The following is a 22,133-nucleotide window of genomic DNA, read 5'->3' on the forward strand; positions in this document are numbered from 1 at the left end:
ATTGGCTCAACGGGACCTGGGCTTACTGATTGGGAGCTTTGGTGAGGTGGAGGAGGAAATGGAGGGGCAGTAGAAAGGGCTGTGGTAAGCCTGCCCAAGCCCCTCATTTCTCAGAGATGTGCAGGCTGCTGAGGCAGAGCAGATGAGGGACGGCCATCCTCCCCAAGCTGGTGGCTGCTGAGGAAACTGGGCGCTGACTCGTAAAACTGAACAGGCTAGAAATATATCAGGCAAACAAGCTTTGCTCTGGGCAGTATATCAGCCAAGGGCACTGTCCCGGAGTCTCCAGAGAGTCTCAAAATTGTGTTTCTGCCATTCTGTGGATTCTCTCTGGTGGGCTCCGTGGGACGGGAGTGGTTCCCCTTGACAGCAAGAGGTTATTAGAGACTTAAAACCAGGGTCTGATTCCAGGGCTGAAGGGTGAGCTGAGCAGCACAGGCCGTGTAGTTAGAAAGACCTGGGTTCGAGTCCTGACACTGCCACTAGTTGGGCGTTTGGGGCCACGAATGCTTCTCCATTGATTGGATGGTGGGATGCTTACCAACAGCCAGGCCCTACTGTGTGGCCTGCTCTTTAAGATGTACATTTTATTCATTTTGTGTGTGCACACGTCTGTATGCGTGCAGAGGTCAGAGCACACTCTGCTGGAGTCAGTTACTTCCTCTCGTTACGTGGGTCCTAGGGCTGGAACTTGGGGCCCTCAGGTTTGGAGGCAAGCGCGTTCGTTTAGCTGCTGAGCCCTACCGGTTTTTATTCCGTTTCTCATCTGCTCTCAGTTCACAGAGCAGTTAGCTGCCCGCAGGGTAGGGCCGGCTAGAGTTCCTGCAGACTGAAAGCAGAAACCGTCCTTTTAGGCACCCTGTTCCGCTGCCAAAGGGACTCCACCCACTGATCTCTCCTTCTCTCTCTCCTTTTCCTCTTTCCTACCTGTGCAGCTCAGGCCTCTTTCCAGACCCATCAATCAGCCCAGACTCTGGGGCCCTTACAGCAGCCTCGGTATCACAGAGAACAAGACAATGAAAGCTTAATGTAGCCAGCAGCATGAATAGAAATAGAAATTAGAACACGCTCCCAGGTACTCCTGGTGGGAGGAGCAGAAGGTTCCAAAAACCCCACCCTGTCGCCCCTTCCCAGCACATCCTGACCACTGTCTAGAATGCCATGAGGGGCTCTGGAGCCTGGGACCCCTAGAGCTCAGCAGCCTCTGCAGTCAGTTCTCCAGCCCCAGAGAAGATTGGGCTAATAAAAAAGAGAAGAACCCACAATGGAGGGTGAATAACCAGGGCTATAAAAGCCAAATTGGATTCCTTCCTGGCTGATGAGCTCAGGGCTCTTCTCTCTCTAAGACCCGATTAGCAAATATGTAAAACCACTCTTGCTTCCCCGGTTCCAGGCAGCTCTTCCTGGAGCTTGCCCAGGGGCAGGTGATGGGCGCCTGCAGCAGCAGAATTGGCCAGGGGCTGGAGTAGGGTCCTGACCTGCCACAGACCTGCTGTGTGACTTAGAACAGGTCATCTACCATCTCTGAGCTTGTATGTCCCCCACCTACCAGATACTGAGTGGGAAGAATTATCTTAATGTAAGTGGGAGGGAGCAGGGCAAAGGAAGCTTAGTGCCGGGGGAGGTCTGCCCTTATGCCCATCACAAGCTACTATGTAATGGGGTAGAGGGAGTGGCCCTCCAGGGCAATGCAGTAACATCAGACTGCGTAGCCGTAGCCGTAGCCGAGATAGCTGAATAGCCAGTAGGTATGTGCTGGACACTGTTACCTCCTCTGAGACACAATGTAGCCGAGTTCTGGGAAAAGCCTCAGATACACCTCGATCCCACCCATGAGTCCAAGCCCGTGGCCTCTCAGAGAGAAACTGGAGGGAATAGAGAGGCTCTAAGATGGTCAGGAGCTAAAGCAGGGTGCTCCAGCCTTGGGGGAGCACTGTGACTAAACCAGAGCCCCTCCCCTGGAGAACTTAGGCTCGTAGAGCACAAAGGAGGCTAGTCCCAGAGGAGAGAGGCAGGAGAACGGTAGAGGCTACCCAGGCTCCATCTACCAAGCTGGAGCCATTTTCTGCCCGTCCTCAGTCTTCCCAACCTAGGGGACTCGGACACTGCGGCTCTGCAGCAGTTTCCGGCTTGCAGACCATTAGGTCTCATGTTTTCCACCCCCAAGGAATGATTTCCAATTTGCAAAGCAGAAAACTGCATCTTTTAAGGGACTACTGGGGCTTGTTTAGACCTGAACTTTTCACCGTTAGGTTTTACTTGAGTTTGAAATGTTTGAAAATGCTGGGCTCTAAAATCAGCCCTTCTGACCCTCACCGGTGTGTGCTGTTCACAGATACGCGCCATGCGCGCTGGCTGGTGTGCGCACCCAGTGTCAACCCCCGTCATTCTAGGGGCAATCTCGGCAGGGTCTCTGCTGAGATGGCAGAACGGCAGCCCCAGGAGAGAGGTGAGTGGAAACTTCAACCTTAGAGACTGACATCCTGCTTTGCCTTGAGGGTGTCCTGGTGAATTCTCCTTTCAGTGTCCAAGTCAGTGGCTTTCCCAGTGATTGGTGATTGGCAGCTCCAGCATACATGTAAGGAGTGTGGTCAGTGCTGGAGGAGCACCTAGTAGTCCTCCTTATTTAAGATTGGCATGGATCGGGGTTGGGAATTTAGCTCAGTGGAGGGTTGGGGATTTAGCTCAGTGGTAGAGGGCTTGCCTAGCAAGCACAAGGCCCTGGGTTCGGTCCCCAGCAGAGCTAGGAGTCTGACAGTGCTCTAATTCTCAGCCCACCCTGTGATGAGTCCATTGTCTGTTGAGATAGGCAGGAGTGGTCAGAGTTGAGCAGCTGGGGTCAGGGGCTATGGCTGGAGAGTGGAACCTCGAGAGTCTAGCCTTGACTCTGCAATTTTTATCACAAAGGTACTGAGAACATCCAGGGCTCTACGGCTAACAACTGCTGCTTCCAGTCCCAGAGATCTGGAGAGACCCAGTGAGGCACTTGGTCCCTCCTCCACAGCCATCCCACCTGTCCTGATATCACTGAGATGTTACCAAGTCTCATCCCTGTCTCCTGTTTGCCCTCTGTCAGCAGGAAGGCTGAATCTAATGAGCTTCAAAGACAACCCAGTTCTGTCTTCCAAAATCCCTAAAGGGTCAGGACGTAGGTGGTGAGAGAAGAACGGAGCTAGCTGGGAAGGGAGGTGTTGATTCCCTGAGAACTTGGGGTTCCACAGCCAGGAGCCAAGGGAATCCCATAACGGAGGGTCCTTCAGGATGGAGTGAGAGAATGAGACTCACGGGATCAAATCACCTTGTCTGCAGGCCCCACATCACCTCAGGGCAGGAGACCCACAGGATGAGCAGGAGTCTAGGCATGCTTTGATGGAGGACTGCAGAGGAAGGGGCAATCCACTCAGTCTTCTGGGAAGGCAAACAAACCAGACTGATTCTTATTCAGATGCTGCCCCTGGCTAAACTGGCAGTAACAGGAAAGCAGTCGCTCCCCACCCCACTGTGTCAGGCCTTGCCAGGACCCTAGGCTTGGACTTGGCTTCATCTACTATACATCCCTCCAGGAGAGGAATCTGTCAGGATCTCTAATCTAGAGCCAAAGATCCCTCCCCAGGCTTCCCAGACTCAGGGGCCTCCTCTAGTAACGGCCAACTCTTCCAGGAGGAAGGGAAGTTCTTTGAAGATGGGGATAGGGACAGAGAGTCTTTCCTTTGTCAGTACAGGGGGTTGGGGGCCTGTCAGTCAAAACCCTGATTATAAAAGCTAATTAGAAAGCCCTTTAGCTCCATCCATCATTCATCTATCTGTCCATCTGTCTGTCTGCCCATCTGTCCATCCATCCATCCATCCATGCAATCACCTATTCATGTGTCCACGTATATATGCATCCATCCATCATTTATCTACCCAGCCATGCTTGTACCTACCTACCCATTCTTCTATGCATGCATGCATTCATGTAGCCATAAACACACACACACACACATCCATCCACCTATCATATTTCCTCACCCACTCATGTGTCTACCTCATTCATTGATGCATATTTGCATCCATGTAGACAGCCATCCATTCATCACCTATCCATGTAAACAGCCATCTATCTATCCATCCATCCATCCATGTATCCATCCATTCATGAAATCACCTATCCATCCATTCACCTATCCATGCAATCATCTATCCATTGCTCACATATGTATCCATTCATCATGGAATCCATCCATCCATCTATCCATGCATTCATCCATGCATGCATAAATCCATCCACTTATTCATCCATCTATCCATGCACTTATCTCTCCATGCATGTATACATCTACCCACCTACTCATCCATACAGGCATGAAACCGTCTACGTACCCATCCACCCATGCATCCATTCCACCCTATTGGTACTTTCTACTGTTATTCTTGTTAAACCATCCTAATCTTGACTTTGTGAAATCCTTCTTTCCAAAAGATTCATTAAATTCTCACCCTAGACCCATTCTCGCGTTCTCTGATGCCCAAAAAATATCTCTTGATTCTGACATCTCCTTGTGTATCGTAGATTTTAGCTGTTACTTCGGATGGTCTGCTGCAAGCCTCTGTCAGACTTGCTAGGGCAATCAGGCTGCCTTGCAGGTAGCAGGTAGCAGTTGCTACTGTGGTACTTGCCCCCAGCCAGACCAGGAAGGGTTTTATCTGGTGGCCGATGCTTTTCCAAAGCCTGATTTCTTTCTGGTTTAATTTCTCTCAGGTCTGGACTGCAGGCAAGAACCAAAACCAGTGTCCTATTTTTTGTGAACCACACAATGAAGCTTTTAAACCAAGGCTTTCATCCAGGAACCCCCAGATGCTACTATACTCAGAGGGACCTGGGGCCCACCTGTGTCTACCACGGGTGGAAATGGGAAGCTATCCAGATGAAAGCCAGAGGATGGCCTGTCAGTCAGCCAGATGCTGTCCGCATCTGGATATCAGAAAAGTGATCTGTTTGCTGCTTGGCAGTCAGAACTACAAACGGCCAGTCCCCACCCCGAGCCAGACATACAAACCACCAATCACTGAGGATCCAAAAGGTGCTTCCACAAATTGTGTGAGCGAAGGCCAAACTGTGGACTTCATCCTGTCGTAGTGGCCTGTCATCACCTTGTCTGGGTTCAAATCCTGTCTCTCTTGCTTCCTGCTTCACTTCTCTCTGCCCTTCCCACTTCCTGCCCTTATGATGGACACAGTAGGTGCCACCTGTTGCCAGGTGAGCACAGGATGCCAGCTAACTGACAAGATCTACAGAATGTCACCCGTGGAGCAGACATTCAAAGTCTGCTGCCTGGGGCTGCAGAGATGGCTCGACAGTTAGGAGCATTTGTTCTTGAAGAGGACCAGCACCCACCTGGTGGCTCACAACTTCCATAACTCCAGTACCAACAACCTCTTCCAACATGGGCACTAGGCACACATGTGGTTCACGTATATACATATGTGAACAAGATGCTCATACATACAAAATAAAGTTTTAAAACCACGAGGTGTGCTGCTTGCTCTCAGAGTCATTCTTATAACTGGGCTGACCTCTCTGCAGCTTAACCCCAGCAAGGCTCCTAAGAAGCCCTTCGGTACCAAGGTCAGGACAATGGGGAAACGTCACTTCCCAGTGTCCCAATTTAGCGCCGTCTTTCTGCCCTTGGGCTCCGTGTGTGTATCTTCCCCAGAGTCGGGAAGGTATTACCTGTCCTTCGGGCAGATCTGGATGCCCATTGCCTGCCATGCTTCTTCTCCTACTGACCAAGGTACCATATGTGTGCTGGATATCAGGACCACATGTCATCTGGGAGGAACTGGCCCCATGGCGCCTCCCACCACAGCCACCAAGACAGGAAGCTGAGTAGCCTGCTGGTTGTTATAGCACCTATGGAAATTTACTGCCGGAACTGGAGAAGACCGCTTGCTTGGATTAGGTCCTCAGTTCCAGAAAATACTGGGTCCCTCTTCTGTTTCTGGAGAGACATGAGAGCAATCACTTGGATCACTGATCACCTTTGCTCTCGGGGCAGGAGTCAGGGACGGGGTAGGGGACTCCATGGTACTCTACAGGGCTCCAGATAGATCTTTCTTTGAATGCCCAGTGCTTGGCACACCATGGGGCTGTGCATGGACACTCAGGGGTGCAGGGGATTAAAGAAGCCTTTCCCAGGAGGTTTAAGACCCTGAAACTCTCTCCCAGGATAGTCTTGCCTGGTTCTAAAAATTGCCCTCTGTTGGGGGCCCGGATGAAAGAGGCTAACATCAGGACCCATACAGATCTTTCCATTGTCCTGACCTTCTTTTTTTTTTTTTTTTTTTTTTTTTGGTTCTTTTTTTTTCGGAGCTGGGGACCCGAACCCAGGGCCTTGCGCTTCCTAGGTAAGCGCTCTACCACTGAGCTAAATCCCCAGCCCCATGTCCTGACCTTCTTGCTTGCAGTACATTGAGTCCTGAGCCTGTCACCAACGCAGCTTCAGACTTCCTAGGTTCCCAGGCTCGCTTCCTTAGAGAGAGGCATTGAAAGGAGGGAGTGGGGTGCCAGAATCTAGGGACTGCATCCCATGGTGTCCTCATCTAGCTGCTTCACTACCTAAGATGTTCCTGCCCTGACCCTCTAGTGACATCCTGCAATGGCTTGTCCTAGATGCTTCCCTGGGTCTCCTCCTTCCAGGGATTGGCAGGAGCACAGCAGCTGCCGGTGCCAGCAATCAAGACAAGGCTGGAGAGGTGTCATAGAATTAGCCTGGAGCTGCCCAGTGGCTGCACCTTCCCCCTGGCTCTGGTCCCAAAGCCTCCCTTTCCTCATTCTCACAGTGAACCTTCTGGCAGGGGCTCTGCTGGACCCCAATGGCTCCTTAACTAGTGATATGACCTTGGGCGAGCGACCCAACCTCTCCAGTCTCACCTGCTTCCTCCCGTTGTGAATTAGAACAAGAACGCCTGTCTTCAGGGTGGTTGTGGGCATTAGAGGACAAAGGATATTTAGCAAGAGCTGGCATGCTGTATTGCCTCAGTTGCTGGTTGTTGTAGGCCCGGGGTTAGAAGAGGTTCAGGCTGACATCAACAGGGATGCAGGGATGGATTGAACAATGACAGGAATTTCATCTCTGCCCTTGAAGGGACATGGCTAGACTCACTGCCTGTATCAATTCAGTTCCCTAGAGCCAACCAGACTGCTCCAGAACCAGCCTCTTCGAGACTCGGGTTCTGGTGCAAGAATGCTGTGTGACGCTAGGGAACTTACTTGCCTTCTCTGAAGTCACTTCCCTGCTCGCCAAGTCTGTTTGGCTCTGACCTCTTCTGAATTATGTTGTCTTTCCTAGCCTAAGATCTACAGTGGGACTCCGTCTCAGGGCTGTGGTTGGGTTCCCAAGGCAGGAGACGGGGCCTGAGATGCAGCAGTGAGGCACTCAGACCCTGTCTCAGCCTAGTCATGGCTCAGAAACCCCAGCTACCCAGTGCACTCAGGCCACTTAGAGACACATTTGATCACGCTAACGATCACATAGGTGGGTCTGTTTTTTCATTTTATTTGCTTCCTGAGACAAGAGTCTCAGTTGCTACACCAAGCACGAGTGGTTGGTTCTCTTGACGGAACGTAGTAAATAAACACGAAAGAAATAACTACGACAGCGCAGAATCCTGGGCACGGAGGAGACTTCTGCGTCATTCAGATCAAAATTTGGTCCTGTCTGGTATGGCGGCGCACACCTTTAATCTCAGCACTCGGGAGGCAGAGGCAGGAAGAGTCCAACTTGGACTCTTCAGGTCGTGAGGTCTCAGGATAGACTCTCTGTTTTCTTTTTCCCACGAATCCCCTGAGGATAATGACCCCATGCCTCGAGAAGCTTAAATACGACCACATGTTTATGTGCTTCCTGCCTGATAGGCGGCAGGCATCCAACCAGCCACTGCTGTTAAGGTGCTGCCATTGCCAGCCTCTCATGGTAAACAGGGGACGTGAGGCCATCAGCCTTGCATGTCCCTTCCCAGTGAGCTAGTGACTAACCCTCAGGAACCTATCAACTACCATCCCCTTCCTGGAACCTTCCAGCCAGGGCAGCCGGTGTCGAGTGTGGCCTGTGGTTTCCCAGTGTGGGGAACAAGCTGGCTGGGAAGAGTCCCCTGGCTTCCCTGGACTGGAACGGTACCGTCCCTGCCTCTGGCCTTTGTTGAGCAGCTGGAGCTCGTGCTGCACTGCCTGCCCGTGAAACGAGACTCGTGGAAAACATGCGTATTTGCGACTGGGTGCGTGTTTCTATTCCGGGCTGCTGCTGTTCTCTTTATTTATTTTCCCCGGGATATTGGTGCTCTGGAATCCAGCTTTGGAGGGTGTTTTGACAGACTTTGACGCCTCTCATGCTCCACAGGCAGAAACAGGCTCCCGTGGTGGGGAGGGTGGGCAGTGAGAGAGAGAGAGGGTTTCAAATGACAAGCCCCTTGGCTCCCTCGCTCGCTGAGCTAGGACAGGGACAGTGGTGGTCACACTTGAGCATGCTGGAAAGGGAACACTGAGGGGGGTACTGGTGAGAGGATGATTTCAAAGGGGAGGAACTAGAGATAGAGAGACAAGCTTCCAATTAAAATCCAGCGGCTATCAGTTATCAACCAGGACTGTTACGATCAGTTCCTATGCCATTGTTGTGACCATCATCTTGGGGTGACTATATACAACCAATAGTTGGTTGGTGGTTCCCTTGGGGGAGCCCACCATATCTCTAGGCACCTCGATTTGCAGCCCTCAAATCAGGATTCTGTGAGAAACAGCTTAGTCAAATGGTGCTGAGGCCTGTCCTCCCTCAGTGCACACACAGATCAAGACCAGCCTGCTTGGTTGAGTCCTAGAGACTTGAGGCTGCTGGTGATATATCTTGGACAGTCCCTTCTGTGAAACCATGTGTCTGGGGACAAGGACCGTCAACCTAGCAACTCCATCTGCCTTTCTGGCCAGGTGTGCCAGAAAGGGGGGAGGGGGGTCCTCATCACCAGAAGCGAGGACTTCATCAGTGCCTGCCTCCATGGAAACTGGGCCTGAGCTGTGTGATGTAAGAAAATTACTTGGCATCTCTGGTCCTATTAAGAAAATGAACTGAGCATCCCTCACTTGGGAGTAGGGTGTCTTTAGCAGAAGTGAGGGATTCTCAGGAAGCAGCGGGAAGCACCATAACCTTTGTGAGTTACAACCATGGTTTCAATCCTGTGCAAGTCAGGACATTCACTATAGAGTGAACATTCTTCACGATCACATCCGAAAAGCAATCTCACGGGCAACCCTGCCCATTTACAACAGAAAGCCCAAAGCCAGAGTATGGCGAGAGTCTATCCAGGGGAGCACGGGGCACCTGTGACCAATTAAAACCAGGGACTAGGAATCTCTGTTTCAGGCTCATTTCTCCCTCTACTATAAGGATTTTCTCAAGCCTTTTCAGGATTTTAAAGGCAGTCTCAAAGGGCAAGCTGAGGCCTGGGTCTGGATCCCTTCAAACGACAGCTCTGGAGGAGGGGGGAGGGATGACTGAGGCTTCCCGTGACCCCAGAACTGTCCCGCTCACCAGGTTCAGGGGCCCCTTGAGACACTTTTCTGAGGCTCTGACCCTGAAAAATTTCCCAAGATTGTCAGTAAAAGCTGCTGAAGCTATTGAGGAGAGAGAGAGGCAAATACTCGAAGAGACAGGAATGGGTGAATGGAAACTGCAGCCGAGGAAGCAAGCCAGAGTCTGTGCCCCAAGGGCCAGTGGTACCAGCACGGGTAGCAGAGTGCAGACCACATCAGTCTCCAGTGAAGGGAAGTCAGGAAAAAAGACGAAGACAGTCAGAAAAGATGATGGACGGGAAGCACTAGAGGGTGTGCAGTTGAAAGATAACCCTGGGAAGGAGAACAGCCAACAAAGAGTGCTAGCAAAGACTGCAGACCCTGAAGGGAGAAGATATGCCAGGAAGAGGCTTGAGCGGGCATGGGGGTGGAGAGTCCGAAATGGACACTGAGCTTCCAACCAAGACTGTGAGGCGCCTGCCTGCCTGGCTGGGTTGCTGCCCGGAGCTTCCTTTGAGCCTAACAGCTGCTTCTAGGTCTGCAGTAGAAGGGGGAGGGGGGGCTGATCGAGACTGTGTGTTCGTGTGTGTACCCACAGCCTGAGTCCCTGTATACCGTGAGGTATCAGTGCGGGGTCCTAGGCAGCGGTCTCTGGAGTCTGGGGGTTTTGAGCATCCTCCAGCGAGAGCGAACGTTGAGTGGGATGAGTCCTGGCCCACGAACTGGGGCTTGTGGGAAGACGAGGCTTGTCCACGTGGGTGTGAATCCTGGGTCTCTGTGTGCATTGTGTGAGCCTATGAGCCACGATATAGGAATATATTTACCAGAAAGGAGTGTGAATTTGTGAGTGGAGTGTTCGTGAGTGCTCTATATCAAGTGCGTGCGTGTGCTTCATTCCTGCGTATGGATGGTGCTTGGGGCTGTAGGCTTCAGTGCGCTGTCCGCGGTGCTGACCTAGAGTGCAACCAGACTAGGACTCGCACCCAGACTCAGGAAGCATCCGTGGACCGAACAGAGGTGGGACAGAGGAAGACTCCAGGGAGGCGTCTCCCAAGGGAGTTGGGAAAAGTTCTCCCAGCGGCAGGGCTGGCCATCCGGACTCGCCGCCACTCGTGCTGGTAATCTTTCCCCGACTGTGCTCCACGGCTGCTCAGATGCCAACCCCATCACAGTCCTTACGGATGTTCTGGGCTGACCCAAGGATCCTCTAGCGCTCCGCTTCCATCGCCTGCCGGAGCCCCAGAGGTCCTGGCACCCAGCGGCACCTGCAGCGGGTTAGCCGCAACCCAAGACTCAAAGAACGTCCCGCCAAGCGCGTGAGTGCGCTCAAGTAGGGGGCAACTATAGAGGCTGTAGCTTTCCTGTCCCCTCCCTCTTCTGAAGCCTAGCGGACAGCGGATTTGGGATGGCTTCAGGCTGACACTCAACTTTTATGGACCCAGACAGACACCCACTGGGACGAGCAGGGATGAGCAGGAGATAGGGAACCAGGATGATTCTGGACATTAAACGCGCTCCCGCAGACCGAGGCTGCAGCTGGTCCCCAACGCGTTGATGCAAGCCTCAGGGGCGCAGGGACAAGCTCTGAGATGGGAACTCTGTCCCCATCAGCCGGCTTTCCTGGGCGTTGAGGCCCTTGCCCGGGGTGGCCTGAGAACGAGAGAACTTCCCGCACTTCCCCCGCCTCCTCCCCGCGCAGGCTGGGGCACGTGTGGCGCGTTAGACCCTTCACCTCTTCGGAGCAGCGCATCCCCAGTCCCGATGGCGACCAGCGGCCGTCACACTCACCTCGCTGTCCGAGACGAGCTAGGCTGATACACGGGTGCCTCAGGGGTTAAGGGACTTCGACCACCCCGCTTCGAACACTTGTCCCTTGTAGGGAATTTCAGAAGGAAAGGTCCTCAGAGCTATAGGAGGCCAGCGGCCCCCAAGCTCCGCTCGCCGGCGTGCAGACCACGGCCAGGTCCGTGACAACTACGTCCCCAGCGCGCACGCGAAGCACTCGGCGCCGCCGCCGCCTTTTATCTGCCGCCCGCCTTTGTTTGGGTCCCGGTTCCTACCACGGGGTGCGGGGGTGTCCCGGGCAGCCTCTGGAGTCGCGCCGCCCCACGGCTACTGGCGCCTCCAGCATCAGCGCCTGCGGGCTCTGCGTCACCGTCCGGCTAGGGCTTGCGCTCCGCCGCGCGCTGCTGTCTCCCGGTCCCGCCGCCAGGCGCCGCCCTGGCTACCTCTCCCCCTGCGGGAGCTGCGTGGTGGTACAGCCAGCTCCCCGAGTTGGCGAGCAGGGACAGAGCATAGCGCAGCGACCCCTGGGGGTCAGTCTTAGTCACTGCAAACGGACCTGACCATACCCGCTACTGGCCCCCTAGATTTCCGGGTGCCCAGGTCTCTCCCAGGCGTGCGCTCCGGCTGGCGGCTCTCAGCCCCATCTGCCCAGCCTTGGCACCTCACCAGCTTGCTGGACACTTGAGGGCATCCCCGGGTGCCCTCCGGAGGTGGCTGCCAAGCCCAGGCGCCTGGCATCATCTCTTCCTCCCTCCTCTATTCACCTCTCTGGCAGCAAAGCCCAGAGCCCTGCCAGCCCCTGGACCAGGCACTCGTCCAGCAAAGCACAAGGTCCGCCTGACACCCCCTGCTGAAAAGATACCCAAAGAAGAAAGGACCTAGAAACCAAGGCTATCTCCAGCTTCATTTCTCTTTCAGTGCTCCAAAGGCATTGGCCTTGATGTCACCCAAGGAGAGCCAAGGGAACCCTCAAACGGACCTGGCGCCAGCCTCCTGCTGCAGGTGGGACGCCACTGCCGGCTAAGAGGTCACCCAGGTGATTATGACACGAGTCAAGAATGCGAACTTTTGGAGAACCAGGAAGATAAAAAAAACAAGTGAGCTACAATCTTGGCCCTCAAGGAGACCCCATTTTATATGAGAGAATGCAGGATCATTATGAAATAAAAATATCAAAAGTCCCACACCTAACTCTTTGCTGTGTAGCCCATCGGTATTCTTGAAAGAGGAAACCTAGGGGCCTGCGAAATGGCTTAGCAGGTGTTTGCTGCCAAGCCTGACAACCCAAGTTGGATCCCCAGGGCAAACCCACTTCTGTGTCCTGTCTTCTGGCCTCTACTCATGCACTGTGGTACACATGTAAATCCCCTCCAAGCATACATACTGTAAATAATTAAGCTTTGATTAAGAAGACAAAGTGGGAGTTCTCTGAACCCCTCTCACTTCGGGGTTCTGCAGTAAAATCCTGGTGTCGCTCACTTGCAACATCCAGTTAGCTTTTCTGGACACAATCCCTGGGGACTGCACTCACAGGCTGTCTGCCAGGTGGATATTTAGGTGCTTATGATCCTGGCTGCCCCAGAATTCATCTGTGCAGATGTGAATGACCAGAACCAATGTTCCTGCCCTGACATTCTTGTCCCTGCACCACATGCTCTGAAATGGTTGTCAGGGGGACACACTGGCCAGCCATCAAATCTGTCTGAAGATATGTAGTGAATTCATACCACCGTGAAGACATTTGGATTATGGAGTGCTCCTGGCAGGAAGGATCCAAGAGAGGGAGAGAGAGAAGACAGATGCATGGACAGACAGACAGAGACTAAAGCCTAAAATGGAGGTTATGTATATTGCCGTCACAAGAGCAGAAGCCAAATGTGGTACTCTAGGTAGAACAGCCTTGCAGTGCCTTACAAATGTCCAGCTCCACATAACATATCCCAGGGGAAGGCAGAGAAAGAGCAGCCATGGGGGAGGGAGGGAGGAAGGAGAACCAGGGAAATATTTGTTTCTAAGGGAGCAATGGGAGACACAAAGTGTGTTCCCATGCCCAGCGGAGAGCAGAGGCTGCTTTTCTTGGTGAATGGCTTGGTATTTTTTCAGTTTGTTTCAAGGAACCTCCTTAAGGATTCCTCCAAAGTCCTCATGCTGTTCCCTGCAATGTGACTGAATCACAGGGCACCCTATTTGTGCTCCTGGGGTGCTGGGCCTCCCACCAACCCACGCCTGTGGATATGACCTCCATTCTCCTGGGAGCTACATTTAGGAGATCCAATAAGGGTCCTGATTGCACTCTCCTTACTTTCATTAAAGTCATTTCTCCCCTCTCTAGATGTCCAGGTAGTCTCCAGAGGGCCAAGACTAGTTTTGCCTTTGGTAAGGCAACCTCCTTCAAAGGGGATGCACAGAAGCAGGGGCTAGACCGTGGAGTGTGTGTGTGTGTGTGTGTGTGTGTGTGTGTGTGTGTGTGTGTGTTTTGCAGGGTGATGTTCAGAAATTCTGAAAGGATATGATTTTCCCAGGCCATCAGCAGGGTTTTAAAATGCAAATAGAACCAGGCCTTTGAAATATGTCTGCGGTAAAGGGAAGCCTGCCGTGGCACTGGAACAGGTCAAAGTGTGGAGAGCTGTGAGGATCTTTCTCTAGGGCCGATCTCAGCTCTTTCTCTCCCTGTCTGATCCCTCTGTCTGAGATCATTGTCCCATCTCAGGCACTTCCCTGAACCCCTTTCCTCCAGAAGCTCCCCAGAGATGACTCTGGTGGCCCCATGATGAGGTAGAAGAGACCGCAACTCCCCATTCAACCTTCTGGCTCCACAGTTCCCTATCATTCCCTCTGCCAAAGTGTATCCCGAGTCCTGAGATTTAAACATCTCTTGGTGCCCAGGGGCTGCTTCCCCTGTACTCTGTCTTCCTGGCTAACTGAAAAGTCTTTTTTTGAAAGGGATGGGAGCCATAAAGGGTTACTTTGTCCTCGGATCTCTTCCTTTAATGCTCCTTCTGTCTGGTCTGCAGCTATGCACAAGCAGGGCCTCAGAGCTAAGCCTCCAGCCTACCTCTACTCTCCTGGTCCACTCCTTCCAAGCTGCGGTGTGTCCTTGGGGAAATCACCTCCCTTGCCGAGGTCCCACCTCCCCTCTTATTTATAAAATGGAGTGAAAGTGCCTGCCTCACACCAGGGGCTATCAAGGTTTACCAGATGAGAACATCTCTATGGAAAAGCAGCATGTAGCACATTGCATGGCTTGGATTTGGGCAAACATCCGGGTCTTCTTCAGATTCCTGCTAAAAAAGAGCCCGATGCCAGTTCCTCCTGTTTCTTTGCTCCATCGGTGAGGAAGATTGTGCACAAATCAGGTTATTTCACCAGATGGCTGAGCAGCTGAGGGTTAAGCATATGGGGAGGGTTGGGAGTGTTTATCTTTAAAAATATGGGACATTAACATGTTGTCCCAGCATGGTGGAAGGGAATAAATACCTTTGGAAGTAGTTCATTTCTTTTTCTGCTAACACTGTGACTTTGGGGGAATGCTGGGGTTAGTTTGTGTGCATGTGTGTTGTGTTAACTGTGTGAGCTTGGGTGGTTAGCTTGCTTCAGTGACCCTCAGTTTACCCATCTGCAAGATGGGATTAACAAGGACCTCCACCTCCTCTACTCTTGCAGCAGGTTTTATGACAGATTAGGATGTGTTTCTAGGCAACTGTTCAATAGTGTCTTATGCAGAGTTTAATTTGATGCATCCAGAAAGATAAATAATAGAATGATTGGTTGCGCTTTTAGCAATTGTCGGATTACTCGGGAAAGAGCTTGGTAAACTAACCTGAGTTTCCCTAAATTGTCCTCTTGAGGTCACGTAACAAGTTAGTGTGGGGGGGGGGGGACTCGGGTTGAATTCCAGGCCTTCTAGGGTCCAGGTTTGCACTTCCCCTGAAATATCCTCTTTCCTCTTTGCCCAGCTCTCTCCTCCCTAAAGCTCCATCTGGGAGCCTGAGCTTCTAGAATTCCCATAAGGAGAGAGTAGCTGAACTTATCATTTAGGAGAAGAAAGAAGTTTGGGGGAGACGACAGAGCCAGCTCCAGTCTGGGTTGCACAGGGCCGGGGGCTGGCCAATGGGCAGTACTCCCTTCCTCCCCCAGCCTTCTGCAAGCAGCCAGGCCTAGCGTTCCTTTCCCAGCCTCAATTGCCTCCTCCAAGGAAACAGGCAGCCTGCGCCAGAGTGAATACAATCCAAGTTATTAATTGCCTGCAACAATTAGCCCCAGCATTGGGCCTGCAGACGCCCGGGCTCTGAAAGAGGGAGCCAATTACAGCTCCATCAATATTCACGCTGCCGCGTAATCATCTCTTGACAAGATACCCCACAGCCCCCATCCGTGTTTCTGGGGGTGGGGGGTCTTTGCTCTGATTCCCAGCACCTTCAGAGGACCCGGTATTGCTGATACCTTTGAGAATAAATGTCACTGAGGACCAGACCCAGAGAGATATTCATGTAGCACCGAGAGCGAAGACAAGGACTGTGCCAAAGACCTAAATGAGTGTTTTTGACTGGAACAGTCACATTGTGGGGGATCATAGAGTCTCCAGGTTGTGGCTGCAAATAGATCCCTTGGTGCTCTTGTTGCTCTAATGGATTCAGGGGTGGGTGGGTAAGAGACATCCCCAAAGTTCTAGAGCTTTTACCACGTGTATTTCTGTGCATGGGTTTGGATGCATGCACAGACCAAGCATCCACATCAGGGGGTCTTCCTCTGTAGCCCCTTGCCTTATTTTATGAGATATAGTCTCCCACTGTCTGTCCAGCAAGCTCCTGGGATCCTCCTGTCTCTCCCCAGTGCTGTAATTACAAGTGTACACCATCACTCTCAGTCCAGCCCATTGGTTTCTAAACTCAGGCCTTCAGACTTGCACAACAAGCACTTTGATAACTGAGCCACCTCCCCAGACCAAATTCTAGTCCAGTTTAATTCCAGTCCAGTCACATGCCTGCTTTGTGCTGTGGTAAAAGCCATCTCCCATCTCTGGGCTTCCATTCTTACTTGGGCCCCCGTAAAGGGTGATTCCAGAAGAGGCCAAGCAAAACACACGTCCAGCAAGTGATATGTGATGACCTGGAAATAAAGATGGTGCTTCTGTTCTGTATAGAAAAAAGGACCTTAAAGGAGAGACCATGACCCCAGAGAAGAGTGGGATAATGGGGATGAGGCAGACCAGCAGTAAGAAGAGTTAGGTGCTGGCCCCAGATTTGCTGGAACTCACTTCTTGGGCTTAGTGTCCTTTTGCATCAGGGCCCTTGTTCCTGCTTGCCAAGTGAGAATACCAAAATAGATGTGCTCAGAGGTGCCCTGATGGAGTATCCCAGGAAAGCGTGGGAGGACCGATATACGTGCAGTGGGCACACAGCATCAGAGGAAATAGGAGGGCTCTGATTTCAAAAGGGCAAATGGCAGGGGTAGCAAAATGCAGATCCAGAGAACATGAGGCTAAGCACACAGACTCTCTCAGCAAATTCACACACCCATGTTTATGCAAGAGCAAAAGAAACCATATACTTCTTTATCAAGCTAGGAAATAAAAATTATCCCCTGGTCTTGACTCCCGAGAGAGGAATCCAAAGACACAGCCTAGCTCAGGGGCCGTTTCAGCACCACGGACAGTGACCGGCACCTGCCGTGGTTGGATAAAGTTTTTAAACAGATTAAACCTTGGGTGTGCTATGAGGCTTGGAATGTGTGATGTTGAGCAGTGCTCAGGTTCAAGTGTAAGTTTGTGCTGCCTGGCTTACGAGTGCTCAGTGAGGTCACCCAAACCTTGAGAGGGCAGAGGTCTTGCCTGCCTTCTGCCCCTTTAGAGGTACTCAAGGCTCCTGGAAATCCTGCATCTGTGGCTCAGCCTGGAACTCTAGTCCATTCTGCCTTTGTCTGTCCTCAGCATCCTGATACAAGTTGGCCGGCATCTAATACTCCACCCAGCTCTGCGGCCCACTGGCACCAGGAGACAGGCCAATTTTAACCCTGGCCACTAGGACCCATCCAGAACTCTGAAGTGACAGCAAGAAAGAACTTTTCCTGGCATATCCCCAGTGAGGAATCTGTGTGGCTCTGATGGGCTGCCCCCCAGTGCCAGCTTCTATTCCTGCACATACTGTGCGAGCAGGGTGTAGAGAACTCTGTGCCAAAAACACAGCGGTAGGGCACTGAGCTGGAGCAGAGGGCTGGTGGTCACATCTGAATTTCATTAGGTCACATGCCCTTTAGGCAGCAAGGATGCTGTCAACCATATCGGTTGTGATTCTGATCAATGGCTGCCATGGATTTGGTGCCAGGCCCTGTGTGCGTGTGCTTTTACCCAACGCCTGCCACCACCACCCAGGAAGTGCATCTTTCTATCAATCTATTTTCAGAGGAGTAATTAATGGCTCTAGGTCGCCAAGGAGATAAACTGAGGAGTCAAATTTAGGCAACTTGATTCTGTAGCCCAGGTTCATTAACACATTCTTCCCACTCAGTGGTTGTAAAAACAGAGTCAGAGATGGCTCTCTCATGAGCACAGACATGGTAGGTTCTGTAGCAGATTCGAACCGAGGTCTGCTACAGTCACCTCTCTACCTCTCTGTGGTGAACACATGTTTGGGAACCCTGCCTGCTTGCTCCGGGTCTGTGGACTTCAGGTTGCACACAAGGTCTTAAGCATATCCCCACCAAAAAAAAAAAATGTCATTTGGTCTAAGGCAAAGTTCACATTCAACTTGAGACTGAAATTGAGATTGCCTTAGATAAAACCTGCTTCAGGAAACTACAAGGACCAGCCCCAAGGAAGCGGAGTCACAACCAGTCTTCCTAGGGACCCAGGGAGCAGGAATAAAGGCTTCAGACACACCACAGCACTGGCCTCCTGTGGCACGGGTCTTCAAATCATCTAGCTTCTTCAAGAAAACAGGAAAACCAAGACCCAGGACAGGTGTCTGCTCCCTGGTGTTGCAGTCCTTTTGGCCACCTCTCTTCTGTGTCCTTCCTGGCATCTCTCAGCCCTCATTTTGCATCTGAGCACGTTGGGGGACAGCTGCTCTTGTTGGCAACCCAAGCCACATCTGGCAGATGTGTCTGCAGGACGCAGAAGGAATGTGTGAGCAGCCTTAGCACGCGTACATGCGCCCGAGGGTGTGTGTGTGTGTGTGTGTGTGTGTGTGTGTGTGTGTGTGTGTGTGTGTGTGTTTGTGTGTATGAGCAGCCTAGCCAAAGCTTCTGGCTGAAGAATTGGTTTAATGGTGTCCCCTCTCTTATTTTCTTGTATCTCTCTCCCTCTTCCTCTTTCTCCTTTTTTGTCTAGTCCAATGTTCCCACACTCCCTGACCTCTTCCCTTCATACTGGTCCCAATAATCCACTACCCTCTTTCTTCATCTTCCCATGACCCTGAGGGAATAATTATCTTCCTTCTAGGGAGATAAATGTAATGTAGAAGTCGAGGTTTGTAAGGCCCAGGGAGTTCAAGCCCAGCCCATGGGCTTCTACTCTCCCAAGAGTTGGGGGCTGGTGGCACCCTGTAGGGCAGGAAGGCCAGAAATGGTGAACCATTCTCCCTTGGTCTCTGATGGGTTGTTGGGAGGCTGTGTCTCCTTTGAAGCTTAGAGTTGATATCATCACCCAGCCTAGACTGTGAGTCTCTGAACCCCAGCTCCCAACCCCTACTCCCGGTCTGCCCAGGACAGTGAAACTTGTCAGATACAAAACCAGAGAAACAGAAATGGAATCAGAAAGAGATACTATTTCATGGGGACCCAGATGCAGAGGACTTTGCCTCCCTGGATATTGTGCGACTGTCATTTCAAGTGGTCAGGATATGTGGTCTGTGGCTTGGACCACAGCACTGGTGCCCAGTGAATTTGATAGCTACATTGTTCCTGGAAGCTGTTTTTAATACTGTCTTGCCGCTCTGAAATCACCTTCAAGCTACCTCATAAAACGGCTGTACCTAGGCATGGCAGCTGCCGTGATGCCAGAACTCGGGAGGCTGAGGCAGGAGGATCTTTTGCCCTAGGCTAACCTGGGCTAAATACTGAGGTGCTGTCTTTTAAAACAACAAACACCCTGAGCCGTGGTTGCGCACGTCCTTAATTCCAGCACATGGGAGCAGAGGCAAGAGGATCTCTGGGAGTTTGAGACCAGTCTGGTGTACAGAGTGAGTTCCAGGGCAGCCAGGGCTACACAGAGAAACCCTGCCTCAAAAAAAGTAAGTAAATAAAATAAAAATGGAACAATACAGTGGTTTGATGCATGGCGGATCCCAGGCACTGCCATTGCTTCCTCACAGGTGCAGAGGACAGCGGTGTGCTGACAGTGGACTCCGGACAAAATCCCAACTTCCCAGGGACCTCTCTGCAGGACCTGCCTCACAGCTATCTGCTTGTTCTCAGTGTTCATCTGTTTCTTACGTAGGTTTCAGATAACAAGGCCCTCGAAAGCAAATCGTGATACATGAGTTTAATCAACATCTCATAGAGGGTGTGTAGGCTCAGCACTCAAGCCCTGGACTCAGAAGACTTGAGTTCAAGTCTCACTTCTTCCAGTTACTTGCTGTGTGACTTTGGGCAGGTCACCAAACCATTCTGTGCATCAATTTTCTGATCTGTAAAGGGGGCTCATAGCGGTGCCTACTGACTGAGGCTGTGCGAGGGGTGTGGAAGATAGAGGCATGATTAGTAAACGTTGACTAGCCTCATATTTACCCTCTTAACAATCCTAGAAGGTTTTTTTTTTTTTATAGAAAACAGAGCCAGACATGGGACCTGTAACCACAGTAGTTAGGAAATGGAGGTAGGAAGATCAGAGGTTCAAGGTCAGCCATGGATACATAGCAAGTGTCAGGCCAGCTTGGGCTACATCTGACCTTGTCTCGAAAAATAAACTACCATCGCCACCACCGCCAAACCAAAAGAGGTAATCATGAAATCGAGTCCCTAGACCAAGGTCACATGGTTAGTAGATGATAGAACTGTAGGAGCGCAGGATTTGAAGCCAGGTTTGACTGGCTCCCAGGCCTATGCCCTCCACACAGCAGCCGCACACCAAGAAGTATGAGCAGGAAGGAGTCCATGGCTCCTCTAGGGCTGTGCCAGCCCCTTGCTTCCAGTCACCCTGCCTTAGCTGGCAGCTCACTCTTTACCCTGTATCGTTCATGTAAACTACACTCCCTCTTTCTTAATTGCAGCAGCTCCCTTGGGTCTTCCCACCTGCCAAGCCTGCTTACTATGCAGGTCCCAAGGGCTCTACAGAACCCTGAGCCCAATCCTTGCTTCCACCTGGACCTGGTGAGAGGAACTTCAAGAGCCAGGACAGTTCCCTTTACCCTGTCTTTTGGAGGTCTGGGGGACGGGGAGGAGTCCATGTTCCAGAGGCTCCAAGCCCCATACTGCCTGGCCCTCTCCTCCTCCATGACCTCACTCTAGCCTATAATCTGCCTGTAGTCCTCTGTAGCTTTCACCAGGCCCCTGTCGAACACGTGGGTCGGGCTCCTGGGTGCTCCGGCTGGGCTCACATTCCTTCCTCCACATGAAATGCCCTTCTCCTTCTTCACTGCCAGGACATTCATCCATCCCTGGGCCAGCTCACTCTATCATTGGAGAATCCACCCCCATCCTCCCGCACCTTTTCTCTCCAGAGTGCCACCCCACCCCCTCCTGGCTCCCGGAACAAATTCACACATCTATTTCTGCACTTATCCCAGCCTGACTTGTGTTCTATATGGAGGCTGTTCCTTAAATGTGAGGGCTCTTAAATTACTGCAGGGGCCACTTCCCAGGCAGGGGTTCCAGGAAGGTTTTTAGGGGGACCGTGGGCAGCAGAACCTGGAGCTGTGGGACCACCTGGCTTCCGCAGTCAGGTTAGCTCCTCTCTGAGGTGAGGGGAAAATGGACGTTTCTTAGACTGTCCTGTGATCACGTGCCTTTTGTGGAGTACTACAGACCTGAGATCCTACTGCCTCATCTCTAACGAGGCTCCAGAAACGTGGTGCAATGTTGCGTCAAGAATCCACTGACGCATGGGACAAGAAGTTTCTGTTTGGCTCTAAGACGGGTTGGGAGCTCTGTTGTGGGCCTTGAGTCAGGCCACCTCTGCAATGGGTGTCCTTGAAGGGTCTGAGGTAATTCTACATCCCTCTTCTCACTAAGCTAGGGAAAGCACACTAGGCCAACTGGGACCCATAAATATGACCTATCCTGGGGCTGGAGAGACGGCTCAGAGGTTGAAAGCACCCGGCACTGTTGCTGAAGACAGTTCAGAGCTGAGTTCCTGGTGCCCACACTTAGCTGCTCTCAGCTACAGCTCTCGGGAGGTAGGCCCCACCCAGCTGTGGCCTTGGCAAGGGTGTGTGGGAATGTCAGACATCACCTCAAGAGACCCAAGGACAGAGACCAGAAAAGCAATCTTCCACACTGTATCTATGCCTCTCTTCCGATTTATAGAAGAAACTGATAGCTAGATGCTCCTTCTAAGCCACTAGACAAGTTCCCCAGTTTCCCGCTTACAACTACTACCTACAGAGGCTTTCGCTCATTCCCACGCTCCCCGTTGGAAGTTGAGCCAGGCTGGCTGGAAATCCGCAGATCCATGGAGAGAGCACACCCCCCAACCTCAGCAGCTCTACATTGAGAGGGGGAACGGGTGCCTGCTCACTTCTGAAGAGGGAGAGAGCTGGGACCATGGGCCATTACCACACTACCTTCTGGCACCATCTGCTGTCCAAATTCTGGGATCTTTAAGGACCTTTCGAGGCCTCAAGTTGGGCTGACAAGGTGACTCAGCAGATAA

General features: G+C 52.0%; 1 protein-coding gene across 4 annotated transcripts in view; it reads right to left on the reverse strand.

Moving 5' to 3' along the window:
* Disp3 (dispatched RND transporter family member 3) overlaps window positions 1-11,536 on the reverse strand; it is a 48,596-nt gene extending 37,060 nt beyond the window's left edge. For all 4 annotated transcript variants that reach the window (XR_015619761.1, XR_015619762.1, XR_015619763.1 and 1 more), the window contains 1 exon segment: window positions 11,330-11,536. The gene's annotated coding sequence lies outside the window, so the exon portion shown is untranslated.
* Window positions 11,537-22,133: the final 10,597 nt, after the last annotated feature.

Source organism: Rattus norvegicus, chromosome 5 (assembly GCF_021556685.1).
Source record: "Rattus norvegicus strain SHRSP/BbbUtx chromosome 5, alternate assembly SHRSP_T2T, whole genome shotgun sequence".
Classification (NCBI taxonomy): domain Eukaryota; kingdom Metazoa; phylum Chordata; class Mammalia; order Rodentia; family Muridae; genus Rattus; species Rattus norvegicus.